Source organism: Oryctolagus cuniculus, chromosome 9 (assembly GCF_964237555.1).
Source record: "Oryctolagus cuniculus chromosome 9, mOryCun1.1, whole genome shotgun sequence".
Taxonomy (NCBI): Eukaryota; Metazoa; Chordata; class Mammalia; order Lagomorpha; family Leporidae; genus Oryctolagus; species Oryctolagus cuniculus.
In genome coordinates, this window is record NC_091440.1 from 47,264,379 (window position 1) to 47,279,492 (window position 15,114).

The 15,114-nt window shown below is 39.1% G+C and overlaps 1 non-coding gene across 1 annotated transcript; it reads right to left on the reverse strand.

The window, feature by feature from the left end:
• Nucleotides 1–14,563: 14,563 nt before the first annotated feature.
• LOC127492210 (small nucleolar RNA SNORD79) lies at nucleotides 14,564–14,637 on the reverse strand. The gene has a single exon (XR_007921370.1). It is a non-coding gene; the product is annotated as a small nucleolar RNA SNORD79 (small nucleolar RNA).
• Between the last annotated feature and the right edge of the window lie 477 nt (nucleotides 14,638–15,114).

The following is a 15,114-nucleotide window of genomic DNA, read 5'->3' on the forward strand; positions in this document are numbered from 1 at the left end:
GTTTCTGTTCATATTTTATATTCATTATGGTTAACCAACCAAATGTAACTCCACACAAACAAGTCAACACTTATTTGCCTACATAAACCTACATAAACCTAAGAATATGCATATCTATACACATATAAAATTATGCCTATTTATAATTTGTAAATATGCTTCTACCAAGGTAACATTTTACAAAATCAGGTATCAGAAGCATTTTCTCCTTTCCCACAAAAAGTATGGATTCCAAACATAAAATTTCAAATTTCACTTAGTTTTCCTTTATTTACCTAGTAGCAAAATACAGATACATTCTTCAAAAGACAAAGCAAAGTCTCAAACTGTCAAAGATTAAACCTTGATCTTGTTGGACTCACATATATTGCCTTTAACAAAAAATAAAGATAGCTCATGCTGAAGTCAGCTAAATGGATGAAATATATTAACAGTAGATTCCAGTATTTTTCTGGAAAAAAAATCGTTCCTTAAATTTTATTATTTTACATTTTAAGTTTGAGAAATGCCACAAGGTGAAATGGAGCCATCCAATGGAAGAACCTCAGTGGGACTTTGTTGTGGTTCCATATTCTAAGTCATATACCTTAAAATTAGTCTTTCAAATTCCCTGTGTATTGAATAAAGTAGTTTGGAATTGTATACATAAACAACACATGTATATAAATTTAAAAGTTTACATCAATCAAAACTTCATCTTATTTTAAAGTAAGATAACCTATTGATATCTACTCATTACTGTAAAGTCAGACATTTGGCAACAAAGTTTTCATGCTGCTTGAGACACCTGTATCTACGTCACAATGGGATTTGAGTCCCAGAACCACTTCTAAACCCAGCTTCCTGATAGGGTGTACTATGGGAGGCAGCAAGAGATGACTGAGGTCCTGGATGTCTGCAACCCAGGTGGGAGACACAGATTGGGTAGTAGGCTCTTGGTTTTGGCTTGGCCCAGCTCTGGCATTTAAGGTGTTTGGGGAGTGATTGAGTAGATGGAAGATATCTTAATCTGTCTCTGCTTCTTTGTCCTTTTTCTTTTCTAATAAAATGAATATAAATAAATTAAAAATGTTAAGAAGTCAATGTATATCATACAAATTTTGAAGTTATATAGTATACTTGAATATAATTAGAATTTTGATTTTAATGTTTTTACTGATTGCACAAAAATAAATGTAACTCTTTTATGTTCCTAAGTTACTGGTTTTTGAAATGTGATCATTCAAGTAGGAATATTTAAATTTTTTTCATATAGAAGTTTATTATAATTTGAATAAGTAAATATATACATTATAAATGTAGTTCATTTTGATTTTTGCAAAATAGACCAGAAAATGGAAGATATAGAATTAATGTATTTTTCTCTGGTTCTCTATGTACTTCAATTATGTTATTCCATGAACTATTACAATACTGTTTTAGGGAATAAACCATATTTATTGTTTTTCTCTCTCCTGTAAAAGCACTGAAACTTAGAAAGTTTAAATCAATCTCCTTATTGCAGAGAGTAAGGCATGAAATTTGTACATTAATTTTGTCTATGTGAAGCCAAAATGTAGATATTAATATAATATACCATTTATTTCTTGTAGCAAGGAAAGTTTTCCAAATCAAAAAAAGCATGACTTTTGTAAATTTTATTTGTTATGGTTTACCAAGTTTTAATTATGTTTAGTTGGTGATTAAATATTTTATAATCCCCACTGTATTCACAAAAATACCTTCATAAGAAGCAAATGATAATGAACAACAAATCAATGTATGTGAATTTAGAAACTCAACGAAATGCAATTGAAAGCAACAAGAGGAAAAGAGAGATAAATTATCTGCACTCATACAGAAAGCAATAAAGAAAATGAATAAAATATACAACCAAAAGATATAGGTTACCTGATTGGATTAAAATAAAAAAAAAAACTGTATTGAAAGGATTCATATTAGATAGTAGGATATACATAGGCTAGGAGTGAAGGGGTGGAATGCAAAAGCTATTTAATGCTAATTAGAACGTAGAAAGCCAAGCTGACCGTGTTTACTATCAGAAAAATAGACTGAAAGTTAGTTATCAAATGATATGAAAAAAATCAAAGTAGTAACAGGGTCAATTCCTGGGACGATATAACAATTTTAAATCTATACATGCCTAACCATGAAGCACCCACATATATACATGCAGCAAGTATTCACAAAAGTGAAAGCAGAAATGAACAGTAACCCAACAATGGTAAAATTTACATTCTTCTTCAGCACACCTGCGACATTCTCTGGCATAGATAACATGATAGGTTACAAAATAAGTTTCAACAAATTAAATAACTTTGATACCACTCTGAGTTTCTTTTCTATTTTTTTTTAAAGATTATTTATTTGAAAGTCAGAGTTACACGGAAAGAGAAGGAGAGGTTAGAGAGACAGAGAGACAGAGACAGAAAGATATCATCTATCCTTGGTTCACTCTCCATTTAGACACAATGGCTGGAACTGTGCCTATCCAAATCCAGGAGGCAGGAGCTTCTTCTGGGTCTCCCACTTGATTGCAGGGGCCCAAGGACTTGGACCATTTTCTACTGCTTTCCCAGGCCATAGCAGAGAGCTGGATCGGTAGTGGAGCATCTGGGGCTGGAACCGGCACCCAAATGGGATGCTGGCACTGCAGTTAGGGGCTTTACTCACTATGCCACAATGCAGGCTCCTGAGTTTCTTTTCTAAATGGAATGGAAATGAAATGGAAATTGATAGTAAAGCTAAAACTGAAAAACAAAATTATGTGAAAATTAAACAATGATTTCTCCATTTAAAATTTTTAAAAATTTATTTATTTGAGAGAGAATGTGTTCTTATATGCTAGTCTACTCTCTAACCTCCCACAGTGGCCTGGGAAACAATCAGAAGATGGGAACATGATCCAGGTCTCTCATGTGAGTGGCAGAAGTTCAACTCTTTGATCAATCATGGTTGGTTTCCACATTGTACTTTAGCAGAAATCTGGAATCAGGATCCAAAGGCAGTACTCAAACACAGGTACTCCAATGTGGGACCCAAGTATTTTAATAGTGACTTAACTGCTAGGTATAATGCCTTTCCCAAACAGTATATTCCTTTTTCTTTTAAATTTTATTTAAGGTATATAAACTTCATTAATTTCATATATACAAATTTAGGAACATAGTGATTCTTCCCACTCTAACCTCCCTTCCACCTTCACTCCCACACTTCTTTCTCTTTCCTCTCCTTTTCTCATTCTTATTTTTTACAAAAATCTATTTTCAGTTAACTTAATATTTAGCTAAATAATCCAGTGGCCTCCAAAACAAAATGATATATTCTTGATCAGCCAACTAGTCCAAGAAAAAATCATTTGGAAAATTATAAAATATTTTGAATGAACAGAAATGAAAACACAATACAATGAAATTAATGGGATGCAGTAAAAACTGTGCTTAGAGGAAGGTTTATAGCAAACACTTCCAGTAGAAAAATGAGAAAGACCTCAAAACAATGCTGAACTGTACAGCTTGAGAAACTAGGGCAAGAAAAACAAACTAAGCCAAAAGTTAGGAGATAGAACAAAATATATCAGAAATAAATGAAAGAGTGTAAAACAAAATGAAAATCAATTAAGTTAGGTTGTTTTCTTAAACATCAACATATTGGTAAGTGCTTATCCATACCAACTAATAACAAAGAATAATCAGAAAACGAGCATCATAAATGAAAGGAGATATTACAAATGATGCCACAGAAATGAAAAAAAGATCTAATGATATTACTAAGAAAAACTATGCATCAGTAAACTAAAAAAACATAGACTAAACTGATAAATTCTTTAAAACATAAAACCGATCAAGTTTTAGTTATGAATGAGCAAAAATATCCAAGTTAAAACTAGCAAGGAATTGAATCAGTAATCTAAAACACTCAACAAAGAAAAACCTATCAGGAGAATTAGTCACTGGAGAATGCTATGAAGCATGTGAAAAGAATTAAACTACTATTTCCTGAAGTATTTTTAAAAATTGAAGAGGAGGTAGCACTGTCAAACACATTTTATGAGGTCAGTATTATCTTTATACAAATTTCAGACAAGAATCTATGAGAAATAAACTACAGATCAATATCCCCAACAAATAACAATGGAAAATTCTTAACAAGATACTAGGAAACTGAATTTAAAACCACATTTAAAGGATTATATGTCATGAAAATATGAGATTTATTTTGGAAAAAAAGGACTGTTCACACATGAAAATTAAATAATATACAACATTAACACACTAAATGGAAAAACCATAAGATCTCAACTACTGAGAAAAAGATCATAAGACAGAATTCAATTCATAATAAAACATCATATACATTAGGCCAGCGCTGCAACTCACTTGGCTATTCCTCCACCTGTGGGGCCCACACCCTGGGTTCTAGTCCTGGTTGGGGTGCTGGATTCTGTCCCGGTCGCTCCTTTCCCAGTCCAACTCTCTGCTGTGGCCCGGGAGGGCAGTGGAGGATGACTCAAGTGCTTGGGCCCTGCACCTGCATGGGAGACCAGGAGGAAGCACCTGGCTCCTGGCTTTGGATCGGCACAGTGTGCCAGCCGCAGCGAGCAGATTGTAGTTGCCATTTGGGGGGTGAACCAACGGAAGGAAGACCTTTCTCTCTGTCTCCCTTTCTCACTTTCTAACTCTGCCTGTCAAAAAAAATTATATACATTAGAAATAAAAGGAGAGTGACTCAACAAAATAATGGTCAAAGTTAATGTACTCAACAGAGAAAACTAAACGTGTTTTATTGCATAAATCTTTTTTTTTTTTTTTTTAAATAACCTCATGAAAGAGAGGGAGGGAGAAGCTGGGTGAGAGGGAGAGAAAGAGAGGGAGAGAGGAGAGAGAAACACTCCCATCCACAAGTTTTCTCCCCAGCTGTGCAGAACATCTAGGACTAGATAAGGCTAAGCTTGAAGCTCAATCTGGATATTTCACATGGGTAATAACCCAATCACCTAGCCGTCACCCATTTCCTCCAATTGTCCACACAGTCAGGAATCTGGAATCAAGGACTGAAACTGGAATCACATCTAAGCAATCTGCCAATATAAATTGAGACATCCTGACTAAATGATCACCTATGATTTGTGCACGTCTGTAAAAAGATAAACAAGCAAAGCCACACTTTTTCCACTTTTATTCAACATACTGTTGGATATCCTCATTGGAAAATTAGATTTTGAAAAATAAAATTAAATGAAGTAGGAAAGGAAGATGTAACACTCTTTAATCTGTACATGATTTGATCTTATATGTAGGAAACATTATAAACATCACAAAATGTACTTCTAGAACTAATCAATTCAGCAATGTTGCAGAATACAAAATCAGCATGCAAAAATCAAGTGCGTTTCCATACAGCAAAAACAAACTATTTGAAAAGGAAATTAAGAAACTTATTACATGTAGTCTAGCAACTAAAAAAGAAAGTGCTCAGAAATAAACTTAACCAAATAGGCAAAAAAAATCTTTTCTGCTGAAACTACAAAATACTACAGTGGAAATCAATGGTATAAATGGAAAAATAAAAACAACTGTGCACCTTAAATATAACTGAAACACCTGAGATAGTCTGTTTTATAAACAAGAAAGGTTTATTTTGGTTCATGATTCTGAAGATTCAATTCAAAACAGCAAAAAACAGACCAGCAAGGACTCTGCTTGGCTCCTTCAAATAATTGTGGGAGCACCCATTTAAGTGTGGCTTTCACCCCACTAAAGTCATAAGGATTCCGTGTTAGGGTGTCCGTTGTAAATACCTAATATATTCTAATCAAGTTCCAAAATGCACAGTTCTAAACATAAGGATTCAATAGAGTTAGTGCACAGATCTATTTGGAGGATAAAACTCCTGCATGAGTTTGAATGTTTAATCACACTCAAACCATAGTTGCATTACATATTCATGGATTGGAAGACTTAATTTTTTTAACTTTTATTTAATGAATATAAATTTCCAAAGTACAGAATATGGATTACAATGGCTTCTCCCCCATAACGTCCCTCCCACCCGCAACCCTCCCCTTATCCACTCCCTCTCCCCATCCATTCACATCAAGATTCATTTTCGATTCTCTTTATATACAGAAGATCAGTTTAGCATACATTAAGTAAAGATTTCAACAGTTTACTCCACACAGAAACACAAAGTGAAAAATACTGTTTGAGTACTAGTTGTAGCATTAAATCTCAATGTACAGCACACTAAAGACAAAGATCCTACATGAGGAGTAAGTGCACAGTGACTCCTGTTGTTGACTTAACAAATTGACACTCTTGTTTATGGCATCAGTAATCACCCTAGGCTCTTGTCATGAGTTGCCAAGGCTATGGAAGCCCCCTGAGTTCACTGACTCTGATCATATTTAGACAAGGCCATGGTCAAAGTGGAAGTTCTTTCCTCCCTTCAGAGAAAGGTACCTCCTTCTTTGATGACCCGTTCTTTCCACTGGGATCACACTCGCGGAGATCTTCCATTTAGGTTTTTTTTTTGTTTTTTCCCCCAGAGTGTCTTGGCTTTCCATGCCTGAAATACTCTCATGGGCATTTCAGCCGGATCCACATGCCTTAAGGGCTGATTCTGAGGCCAGAGTGCTGTTTAGGACATCTGCCATTCTATGGGTCTGCTATGTATCTCACTTCCCATGTTGGATCATTCTCTTCCTTTTTTATTCTATCAGCTAGTGTTTGCAGACACTAGTCTTGTTTATGTGATCCCTTTGGTTCTTATTCCTATCATTATGACCAATTGTGAACAGGAATTGATCACTGGGACTAGTGAGATGGCATTGGTACATGCCACCTTGATGGGATTGTATTGGAATCCCCTGGTATGTTTCCAACTCTACCGTTTGAGCATGTCCCGAATTGCACATCTCTTCCCTCTCTTATTCCTACTCTTATATTTAACAGTGATCACATTTCAGTTAGGTTTCAGCACTTAGGAGTAATTGTGTATTGATTACAGTCTTCAACCAAAAGTATTAAGTAGAACAAACAAAAAAATACTAAGAGGGATAACATATTAAGTTGCTCATCAACACTCAGGGTGATGGCTGATCTTAATATTAATAAAATGTCCATACCATCCAAAGAAAGCTACATATTTAATGCAATCCCTATCAAAATTCCAATGAGAAGTGTTCATTGTGGCGCAATGCATTAAGCTATTCCTTGGGACATCCACATTCCATATTGGAGTGCTTGGGAATGAGTTTTGCCTCTGCCTTCTTCTTCTTCTTTTTTAAAATGATTTACTTATTTATGTGAGAGGCATAGTTACAAAGAGAAGAGGAGACAGAGAGAGAGGTCTCCCATCCACTGGTTCATTCCCCAAATGGATGCAAGGCCAGAGCTGATCCAATCTGAAGCTAGGAGCCAGGAGCTTCTTCCAAGTCTCCCATGTGGCTAAAGGGGCCCAAGCACTTGAGCCATCTTCTACTGCATTCCCAGGGCATCAGCAGGGAGCTGGATAAAAGGTGGAGGAGCCAGGACTTGAACTGGTGCTCATAAGGGACGCTGGAGCCTTAGGTGGATGCCCAACTTATTATGCCACAGCACCAGCCCCTGCCTCTGCATTTTTATTCAGCTTCCTGATAATGTACCTGGGAGACAACAAAAGTACTTCTCCCAGGTCTTTCACCTAGGTGCAGGGCCCAAGAACTTAGATCATCTTTTTCTGTTTTTCCAGGCCAGTAGCAGGGAGCTGATTGGAAGTGGAACAGCCAGGACTCAAACTGAAGCCCATACAGGATGCAAGTGAAGCAGGCAGTGGCTTGACACATTATGCCAGAATGCTGACACCCTGTCGCTCCCCCTCTTCGTGGAGGAACGACACAGGACCCTGCGCTGTTCTTTCGTCTGCTCGGCCCTCCCCGGGTTAGCTGCTGGTTCTTCCCGGGTTGGCTACTATCCCTTCCACCTCCGTGGAAGGGCAGTTCCCCCTGGCCACATTCCCCACTTCCGCAGGGGAGCGGCACACCGCCGGCCGGTTCTCTCGGGGGCTGCACGGGTTCCCTTAGATGTTCCCCATAGATGTTCCTGGTGCATGCCGTCTCTCTCCTCCTTTATAGTCCTCCTCCGCCAATCCCAACTCGGCTGCCCACACGCCGAGTACGCTGCTCTCCAATCAGGAGCAAGTCCTACAGTTTATTGGTTGAACTGGAGGCAGCTGTGCGGAAGCTGTTTACTTCTCTCCCAGCGCCATATTGTGGGAGAGCAGATGCATAGAATAAGTCCTAATTCGAGTAACTTAGTCTAGTCCGGATTGCTCCCCACAGATCCCCCTTTCTTTTTATTTTTTAGCATTGATAAGCGCCTGTCTTCGGTGTCCCGCGGCACACACTCTGCTCTACTTGCTAGAGTTGCCACAGGCTCTTACAAGTCCTATCAGGCAAACCGAATCCGGGTCCTCTCTTCGCCATGTTGTGAGGAGGTTTTTAGGCGCTGATGCGTGCCTGTGTTCGGTGCCCTGCAGCGCATGCTCTGCTCTGCTAGAACTGCCTGCAGGTGTTTACAAAACCTATCAGGCAAACCGAATCCAAGCCTTCTCATTGCCGTATTGTGGGGGAGACTTATTAGTGTTGGTTTGTGCCTATCTTCGGTGACCTGCAGCTCATACTCTGGTCGAGCTGCTTGCTGGCGCTTACCGCCTTAATTAGGCAGACCGAATCCAAGCCTCCTAATGGTTGTATTGTGGGGAAGCCTTACTGATGTTAATTCGTGCCTGTCTTCGGTGACCTGCGGCGCATAAGCTGCTAGCCGCCCAGGTGCTCATCGCCTCACTAATCCGGCAGACCGAATCCAAGCCTTCTAATTGCCATGTTGAGGGGAGGCCTTTCTATTTCTCTATTTCTCTATCTCCGGGCATTCCTATTTCTCCCATTTTACTTCTATCTCCCAGCATTCTTATTTCTCTCATTTTATTTCTAAACTTCTATTTCTCTTATCCTTGCGGCTTCCCGGCGCCCGCCCCGAGACTGCTTCTCGGCGGCTTCCCGGCTCTGAGCCGCTTCAGCCCGCGCTTCTCCGATCTGCGCGGCTTCCCGGCTTTGCGCGGCTTCCCGGCGCCTCGCCCCGCGGCAGCTTCACGGCTCTGCGCGGCTTCCCGGCGCCTCGCCCCGCCGGCGGGTTCCCGGCTCTGCGCGCACGCTCCGCGGTCTCCACGCACTTCGCGCCCGCACCACGGCCTCGCGCCAGCCCCGGCGTTCCCCATCTATTCACGCCCCGTGCTCTCTCTGCACGCGGCGGCTTCCGCGAATGTTTCCGCCACCACCGGCATTCAGTCCAAGTTCCCCGGACTAACCTGGCGAATTCCAACCTGGCGGCCCACGTCTCTGGTTCCAGATCTTCGCCTCTTGCTCCCCAGGGTGACTTGAAGAACTCCAAGGTGGCTTATATCTCCGCCTCGGCCTGCACTCGCGGCTTCATCCTCCCTAACACTCATTTCTCCTGGCTTCTCCCCACAGTCCGTATCCAAGTCTAAGTTTCTTATAGGTTTCACTTTCACTTTCAACCTGCAGTCCGTATCTAAGTCTAAGTTTCTTCTTGCTTTCACTTTAAATCCTAACTTCTTTCCCACAGTCCGTATCCGAGTCCAAGCCTCCTCCAGGTTTCACTTTCGCTTTCAATCTCCTAGCTTCCCCGCCATAGTCCGCATCCGAGTCTATGAAAGCTTTCACTTTCGCTTTCAATCCTAATTTCTTTCCCACAGTCCATATCCAAGTCTATGCCTAGGCTTTCAATAGCTTCTTCCGGCACCTTTCTCGTCCGGCTTTTCCCTAGGCTGTTTGCTAGTCTCTCTCTCCGGTATTTTCCCATTTCTTTCCGTTTCTTCCCTATTAGGTTTCCTAACCGTCCTAGGTTTCCTATCCGAGTCACGGCACCATTATGTCGCTCCCCCTCTTCGTGGAGGAACGACACAGGACCCTGCGCTGTTCTTTCGTCTGCTCGGCCCTCCCCGGGTTAGCTGCTGGTTCTTCCCGGGTTGGCTACTATCCCTTCCACCTCCGTGGAAGGGCAGTTCCCCCTGGCCACATTCCCCACTTCCGCAGGGGAGCGGCACACCGCCGGCCGGTTCTCTCGGGGGCTGCACGGGTTCCCTTAGATGTTCCCCATAGATGTTCCTGGTGCATGCCGTCTCTCTCCTCCTTTATAGTCCTCCTCCGCCAATCCCAACTCGGCTGCCCACACGCCGAGTACGCTGCTCTCCAATCAGGAGCAAGTCCTACAGTTTATTGGTTGAACTGGAGGCAGCTGTGCGGAAGCTGTTTACTTCTCTCCCAGCGCCATATTGTGGGAGAGCAGATGCATAGAATAAGTCCTAATTCGAGTAACTTAGTCTAGTCCGGATTGCTCCCCACAACACCCAAAATAAGTATTTAAAAAAAAGGATTTAGAGCTAATGTTGTGGCACAGCAGATTAAAAGCCACTGCCTGGGAATGGATATCTCATACCATAGTGCTGGTATAAGTCTGCCTGCTCTGCTTCTGATACAGCTTTCTGCTTAGGCACCTGGGAAGGTGTGGAAGATGTTCCAAAAATTTGGGCCTCTTGCAACAACACATGAGAAAGATCATACAACCAGACCAAGTGGAATTTATCCCTAGTATGCAGGGATGGTTTAATGTGCGCAATCAATGTGATACACCACATTAACAGACTGCAGAAGAAAAAACATATGATTATCTCAATAGATGCAGAGAAAGCATTTGATAAAAGACAACACCCTTTCATGATGATAACTCTAAGCAAACTGGGTTTGGAAGGAACGTTCCTCAATACAATCAAAACGATTTATGAAAAAACCACGGGCAACATCCAATTGAATCAGGAAAAGTTGGAAGCATTTCCACTAAGCTCTGGTACCAGATGAATGCCCACTCTCAGCACTGCTATTCAATATAGTTCTGGAAGTTTTAGCCAGAGCTATTAGGCAAGAAAAAGAAATTAAAGGGATACAAATTGGGAAGGAAGAAGTCAAACTATCCCCTTTGCAGATGATGTGATTGTTTAGGGGACCCAAAGAACTCTACTAAGAGACTATTGGAACTCATAGAAGAGGTTGGCAAAGCAGCAGGATATGAAATCAATACACAAAAATCAACAGTCTTTGTATACACAGGCAATGCCGTGGCTGAGGAAGAACTTCTAAGATCAATCCCATTCACAATAGCTACAAAAACAATCAAATACCTTGGAATAAACTTAACCAAGGATGTCAAAGACCTCTATAATCAGAATTACAAAACCTTAAAGAAAGAAATAGTAGAGGATACCAAAAATGGAAAATCTTCCATGCTCATGGGTTGGAAGAATCAATATCATCAAAATATCCATTCTCCCAAAAGCAATTTATAGATTCAATGTGATACTAATCAAAATACCAAAGACATTCTTCTCAGATCTGGAAAAAATGATGCTGAAATGCATATGGAGGCACAGAAGACCTCAAATAAAGCAACCTTGTACAACAAAAGCAAAGTCTGAGGCATCACCATACCAGATTTCAGGACATACTACAGGGCAGTTATAATCAAAACAGCATGGTACTGGTACAGAAACAGATAGATAGACCAATGGAACAGAATAGAAATACCAGAAAGCAATCCAAACATCTATAGCCAACAACAATTCAAGGAGTAAGAACTGTCTATTCAACAAATGGTGCTGGGAAAACTGGATTTCCACGTGCAGAAGCATGAAGAAAGATCCCTACCTTACACCTTACACAAAAATCGACTCAACATAGATTAAAGATCTAAATCTCTGACCCAAAATCATCAAATTATTAGAGAACATCAGAGAAACCCTGCAAGATCTAAGTACAGGCAAAGATTTCTTGGAAAAGACCAAAGAGGTACAGGCAGTCAAAACCAAAATTACCAATTGAGATTACATCAAATTGAGAAGGTTCTGTACTGCAAAAGAAACAGGAAAGTGAAGAGGCAACTGACAGAACGGGAAAAATATTTGCCCATTATGCAACCAATGAAGGATTAATAAACAGAATCTACACAGAGATCAAGAAACTCCACAACAACATCAAAAAACAACCCATTTAAGAGATAGGCCAAGGACCTCAATAGACATTTTTTAAAAGAGGAAATCCAAACAGCCAGCAGACACGTGAAAAAATGTTCAAGATCACTAGCCATCAGGGAAATGCAAATCAAAACCACAATGAGGTTTTACCTCACCCAGGTCAGGATGGCTCACATACATAAATCAAATAACAACACATGTTGGCGAGCATGTGAGCAAAAAGGGACACTAATCCACTGTTGGTGGGAATGTAAACTGGTAAAGCAACTATGGAAGACAGTTTGGAGATTCCTCAGAAACCTGAATATAGCCCTACCATATGACCTAGCCATCCCACTTCTTAGAATTTACCCAAAGGAAATTAAATTGGCAAATAAATGAGTTGTCTGCACCTCAATGTTTATTGCAGTGCAATTCACAATAGTGAAGACCTGGAATCAACCTAAATGCCCATCAATAGAAGATTGGATAAAGAAATTATGGGATATGTACTCTATAGAATACTATACAGCAGTAGAAAAAAAAAAAAAAGACACCTAAAAGGAATCCTGTAGAAGTGAAATAGACACTATGAGAAACAAGGGGTTGATCAACCCTTGTCCTGACTGTCGAGGAACAACTTACTATTTTATTCCTTTTAGTATTTTCTTGTTCTTCTTAACATTTATTGAACCCTTTAATTAACATACAATTCTTCTTAGGTGTTTAAATTTAACTGAAAATTGATCCCTGTTAAATATAAGAGTGGGAATAAGATACAGAGGAGATGTACAGTTTGGCACATGCTCACTCAGACTTACCCTTAATAGTAGAGCTAGAAACGTGGCAGGGGATTCCAATTCAATCCCATCAAGGTGGCATGTACCAATGCCATCCTACTAGTCAAAGTGATCAGTTTAAGGTCATAATTGATCATAATGATAGAAGGGATCACATAAACAAGACTAGTGTCTGCTAATACTAACTGATATAATTAAAAAGGAGAATACGATCCAACATGGTAAGCATGATACACAGCAGACTCATAGAATGGCAGATGTCCTAAACAGCACTCTGGCCTCAGAATCAGCCCTTAAAGCATTCAGAGTTGGCTAAAAAGCCCATGAGAGTTTCTCAGGCATGGACATCCAAGACAATGTGGCAAAAAAAAATGACCTAAATGAAAGAAGTCTGTGAGATCTCATTGGAAAGAATGGGCCACCAAAGAAGAAGGTACCTTTCTCTGAAGGGAGGAGTAAACTTCCACTTTGACTATGGCCTTCTCTCAATAAGATAGGAGTTGGCAAACTCAAGAGGCTTCCATAGCCTTGGAAGTCATGACAAGAGCCTCTGGTGATTACTGGCATCATAAATAAGAGTGTCAATTGTTAAATCAACAACGGGAGTCACTGTGCACTTACTCCCCTTGTAAGATCTCTGTCCTTAATGTTTTACTATGCGAATTAATGGTAAAACTACTACTCAAACAATACTTTACACTTTGTGTTTCTGTGCAAACTGTTGAAATCTTAGTATATGCTAAATAGATCTTCTGTATATAAAGAAAATTGAAAATGAATCTTGATGAAAGATGGGATGGGAATTGGAGTGGGCGATGAGATGGTTGTGGGTGGGAGGGAGTTTATGGGGCAAAAAGTCACTATAATCCAAAAGTTGTACTTTGGAAATTTGTATTTATTAAACAAAAGTTGAGAAAAATAAACAAAATAAAATAAGAGTTGCTCAAAAAAAATTTTGAGCTCTAATACCATGTGAGAAACAAGAATTGAGTTCCTGGCTCCTGGCTTCAGCATGGCCCAGACCTGCCTGTCCTTGCCATTTCGAGAGTGAACCAGCAAATGGAATATCTTTATCTCTTTCTCTGTTTCTCCTTCTCTTTCTGTTATCTGCCTTTCAAATAAATAAGTAAATCTTTTAAAAATAGGAATTTTGTTTTAATTCTGTAAATTTCATTTCTTTAATTGAGATCAATATTTTAGATATTTGAAATTGACTTGCAATATTATAGATTTAATGTCAGAGAATAACCCAGTAACATTCAATACTTGAGAATAAAACTTTTCCCAATCTGGTCATCACATTTGCTAGCATTCATTTTTGTGCTTCTTAGTATACCCAAGCTGATATAGGAGAGACTTATATGAGCTAAACTCAAGGCACTCATATATAATACTAAATTGTTTAATAATGAGACAGTTATTGATTTGTGGTGTTTTCAAAAATCATTAGATTCTAAACGAAGGAGGAAGCATCCTTCTCTAATTTGAATACACAAGGTCAAAAACATAGAAACATGGAGTTTAACAGTTTCAGGGCCATGGAATTATTCTTGCTTTCCTTTATTTCTCCCTACTGCATAGCAAATAAACTGCAAAATCCCTTCCAAAAATAAACAGAAATCTGGTTATGAAAAGCACAGCAATATCCCCATTTGTACTATCACTGTGGGATATTTGGTTTCTATTTTCTTTTCTTCTGATACTGTATCAGGTTAAAATTAATGTTCATTTTCTTTCAGAGAGATTCCCATTTATAAAGTAATCAATAACAGACATTTGGTTTCAAATTGTTCATGTCACCATCATCATTTGCTAAAATCTATTCAACCTAATCACTAGTGTGATACTTTGAAATTGCAGGTCTGATCATCATATTTTTCTTTTCATAATTTTTTATCTTATAATTTTAGTTAATTGCCCAGAAAGTCCCTTCATTGATATTCTTACTCTGCTTTCATGTTCTACTACAGAAAACTTTTTGACGTGATTTCTTTATGTGTACTTCTGTCTCACTGGTCTTTTTACAATAATTTGAATCCTCCAAACACAAAACCTGAATGCAATTGCACTTTTTTTATGATAATAATGGATAACTTTTTCAATATGGTAGTATTGGCAGAAACAGTATGGTGGAAATCTTCAAAGAATTTTTTTGGTAATTTTATTCAAATTATACAAGTTTCATGTATTTCATATATACAGATTTAGGATCATAGTGATACTTTCCACCCTACACTTCCTCCTGCCCATG